Raw genomic sequence first — 4,659 nt, forward strand, 5'->3', positions numbered from 1 at the left:
CATGTGTGTGTCGGGGGATAAGAGAAGAGCGTGCTCCTGGAATCAGAAACAAATATACACACAAGCAGAGTAGGCACTGAAATTCAATCCAGCAGGCAAACTGGGCTGTGATATCCTTCAGCGAAAAGAAGAATAAGTGTTTTCGCAGACTGAGAGTGAAGCCGCCTGCAGGAGATGAAGGAGGGAAGACCTATAATATGTTAAGCAATACGCTGAGAAAAAGTTAAACGAGAAAAACACTCTAATGGAGATGGGAAATCGTATAGCAACGGTATCTACAGAAAACGATGATATAATAAAAAAGTTTACGTAAGTTGTTAAATGTAATTGACTGACTCTCTCTCTCTCTCTCTCTCTCTCTCTCTCTCTCTCTCTCTCTCTCTCTCTCTCTCTCTCTCTCTCTCTCTCCAATGGTTTCCTGTTCCCATATAATTTCTGGCACACTCCTGCGTCCATTCTCTTATCACTTGTGCTGATATGGTGAGACAGCGATCAAACTGTCAGAATATGCTGTGTCAAGAGCACATGTATGAACATAAAAAAAAATAAAACTGAAAAAAAACGTTCAAATGCCGCTCCCGAAAAGAAAAAGAAAAAGAAAAAGAAAATGGGAATGGGAAAATCGAAACAAAGGCAAGTTATTTTCTGAGCTGAATTGATACTCATCTTTTAACACTGGGCCAAGTCGGAGGCAGGAGAAAATGCAGAAAAGGAAAGGAATTTCAGTCTACCTGTGAAAGGAATGGAGGGAAAATACTGGTTAACTCTTGAATTACTAAAGTGGACTGAACAGGGGTGAGAGTGAGGAGAAAGTATTGTGCAGAGAGGTCAGGGGAGCGGGTTTGAAAGGCATGCAGTTTGAGAATTCAAGAGCAATGACCGTGGAAATAACTGTAGAAGGTAGCACGATATGCAATATTACAGCAATGAGTAAGGAAATCTAAATATTCTATTGGAGGATCAATAAGGGGGATCAATAAGATTTACAGTTACCTACAGTTACCTTCATTGCGCTACTAGTACACTCTCTAACAGTGCCACTGTCACAACCTGCCAAATAAAACATCCTGATGATAATCACATTTCCTGGTAAACCTTTTATCCTCAGATTTTAGCCTGTACTATGCTATAAATATATATTCTCTCTCTCTCTCTCTCTCTCTCTCTCCTCTCTCTCTCTCTCTCTCTCTCTCTCTCTCTCTCTCTCTCTCTCTCTCTCTCTCTCTCTCTCTCTCTCTCTCTCCACAGTATACTGGTGAGTACAGAGAAGGAAGTGTTTAGAAGCAGTCCCTGGCTTTGGTGTGGTCTGGATGAATGCGACATCTAGGTGAGCACGCCGCCTACAATTTGCTTCTCCAGCTCACGAAACAGTCCGGCCACGCTCACGGAAATCTGATGGAAACACTGTTTGCTGTACCGTGTAATAGCGCCTTTACCCATGGCCACCTTACGTCCAGGGATCCCGCCCTAATTTGTATGAACTGCCTCTCACGACCCAGTATCCCTCGTAAACTCGCTTCACTGTCGCTGTTTCCTGCCTCACGCAGGAAATTTTTCTCCTTACTTTGCCAGCTCGGCAGAATTCCCATTTCACACGTTCTACGCTTAAGTAAGTCCACCTTTGTCCAAATACCGTTTCACGTGTTAACTAAAGTTTATGAACATTTTTCCATTATTTATACTCAAATTTACTAGTTATGACAAGCAACACCTGCTGCCTGGCACTATGCGCAAGTTTTAATCATATATTCGCTTATTTAGTCATTTTTGTTTTCCTAACACCACTCCTCTATACATTTCCTCACAATGGACTCAAATTCTACAAACACAACGGTACGGAACATCACAAACAAGTAATATGAGGGCAACGTAACGGCAGCTAACGATTTTTACTGCCATTTTAATTCGTCCAATAAACAACAAGCAGACTGTAAGTGTTACCAAGAACAAGGCGGTGGGCAGCGGAACCGGCTCTTGAGAGTGTGAGAAGCTTACAGCGTGAAAACACCCACTAGGTTAGCACAATTGCATGATCGTTGTGGCTCTCGACTGACAACTGTTCTTTACTCTCTCACACACACACACACACACACACAAAGGAGAGAGAGAGAGAGAGAGAGAGAGAGAGAGAGAGAGAGAGAGAGAGAGAGAGAGAGAGAGAGAGAGAGAGAGAGAGAGAGAGAGAGACTGACTCAAAACAAACAATAGATCTTAGTGAAAAACAATAAACAACGTTATCGCCGAGAGAGAGAGAGAGAGAGAGAGAGAGAGAGAGAGAGAGAGAGAGAGAGAGAGAGAGAGAGAGAGAGAGAGAGAGAGAGAGAGAGAGAATGATGAAATACTGTAACACACAAACGCGCACCGACACATCCCATCGACTCACCACAAACCATAAAGACATGACTTTCACAGATGCAAAAGACAAAAATCCTGAGCCAAGGGATAAAGTGACGGAAAGAGCAATCTTATTTATTGGTTTTCTTTAACAGTGGATGCTGATGAGATGAAAGGCGATGCAGGAGTCTGAGAGAACGTCAGAATGGCTATGATGATTGGATGATGAGCTGTCATGAGCCTGATGAGTACTGACAAAACCACGATAACATAATAGACGTGGTAATTATGCTGTGATAGGAGTGGGGACGAGTGAATATTGTTAGTGATAGCGTGTTATAAAGAATGGTGATGGGTGTGGGGTGATAGTGGTGATAGGAACGACAGAGAGATGATATGGTTATGGGCCTGATCTAAGAGTGAAGGGCTATGGAGATGAGCGTGATGAAAAGATGGTGATGGATGGTGAAGGCTGATGGTGGTGCGGAAGTGAGGTGGTAATGAAAGAAATGAGTGATGGGACGTGCTTAACAGTTACATGTGGTGTGGGATGACGTGTGGTACAGGGAATGGTGGGCGGTTGAATAATGGTAAAAGACAGACACAGACACACAGACAGACGGAGACAGATAGATAGAGAAAGGTAGATAGATAGAGATATAGAGATAAGTGGACAGAGAGATAGAAATAAACTGATTGAGACAGAGAGATAGATTGACAGTTAGATAGACAGACTGATACATAGATATAGAGATAAGTAGATAGAGAGATAGAGATAGATAGATTGACAGTTAGATGGACAGACAGATACACAGATAGATATATAGACAAATATATGTTTTCTGTGTGTAAGGGACTTGCCAATAATTACAATAAAAAGAAATAATAATAAATTGTTAAAAAAAATAATTCATTCTTGCTACCCGTAAAAAAAAAATCCAAATTGGTTTAGGTAATTTCATTCCAGAGGTGTCTAAATACTTGGAATAGTTTAATACATAGATACAGTTGAGTAGATAGATGACCGTAGTACACACACACACACACACACACACACACACACACACACACACACACACACACACACACACACACACACACACACACACACACACAGGAAGTACATGCAATCCACTTAACTCTTTCATAACTCTTTCACTACGACATGAAACAAATGACAACACAAAACGCAATGTATAAAATCTTTCAAAGCATCTATAAGAAAGAAAAGAAGATGAAAAGAGCAGATTATCCAATGTCTAGCCAGTATTATGCTCAGAGGCGGCTGTAAAACAAGTAATAAATGCCTTAAGAGTAATTTTTGATTAAGGAAACATGTCAAATAGCAGTGAAATGGTTAATAACATAAGATACATTCCTCATACAACTACCAGTTCACATCCTCACCTGCTGAGAGCGAACAGGTGACGGCTGCAGAAAACCGACACGTAACTGCAGAAAAATGACACGTAACGAAGGGATGCACGTGGATCCTGCCTGAAAGAAACTGAGAGAAATAGTTTACTTGACCTGAAAGGGAAGGCAAAATTAGTACAGGCTTTCCCTAACGTAACCAATGAAGGCTAACACTCACGTAGGCTAAAGGTGCTCCCTCGCCGGTGTCCCTCGTAGACCAACATATGTACTCACCTGAAAGAAAGATGTAATCAAAAATACTCGTGTGGTGCAGGTGTAACGTCGGGGAGTATTGCTACTATGTGGAAAGAGAGACGATGAGAAAGGGATTATGGGAAGCTGGCTGGATGACGTGGTGCAGAAAGTGTGTTGTCCTGGATACTTTTATTCATTCTATTCTTACATTGTCCCTCTATTTATTGATTTTTTTTTTTTTGTGTGTGTGTAATTTTTTTTTTTTTTTTGTGTGTGTGTAATAATCTTTTTTTTTTGTGTGTGTGTGTGTGTGTAATAATCTATCATATATTTGCCGTGTTGGTAACCTTGTGTGAGTCGTTACGTACACATCAATGCACACTTAGCCTAAGAACACAAGAAAATAAGGGAAGCTGCAGTAAGCCATCAGGTCTACACGTGGCAGTCCCTGTATGAAGTATACCTGCCTATTTCCACCTGTCATCTCTATCCATAAATTAGTCTAATCATCTTTTAAAGTTCCCTAATGACTCAGCACTAACAACCTGATTAGTGACTCCGTTCCATTCATTTACTACTCTATTTGACACCCACACTCACTGCGGGACTGGAGAATATAAAGAACTTCGCTTTCATCCTTGTTCTTAAATATATAAATGATTCACCAAGTAATGAAAGACTATAATATCTCATCTTTGTCAGTAAACTTATTCA

At 40.9% G+C, this 4,659-nt stretch overlaps 1 long non-coding RNA gene across 1 annotated transcript in view; it reads right to left on the minus strand.

Annotated features, from left to right (window-relative positions):
• Positions 1-4,157, minus strand: part of LOC135108455 (uncharacterized) — a 52,598-nt gene extending 48,441 nt beyond the window's left edge. The window contains exon 1 of the long non-coding RNA XR_010272277.1: positions 3,742-4,157. This is a non-coding gene — a long non-coding RNA (uncharacterized LOC135108455). The remainder of the gene's footprint in view (positions 1-3,741) is intronic.
• Positions 4,158-4,659: the final 502 nt, after the last annotated feature.

This window comes from Scylla paramamosain, chromosome 17 (genome assembly GCF_035594125.1).
Source record: "Scylla paramamosain isolate STU-SP2022 chromosome 17, ASM3559412v1, whole genome shotgun sequence".
Lineage (NCBI taxonomy): Eukaryota > Metazoa > Arthropoda > Malacostraca > Decapoda > Portunidae > Scylla > Scylla paramamosain.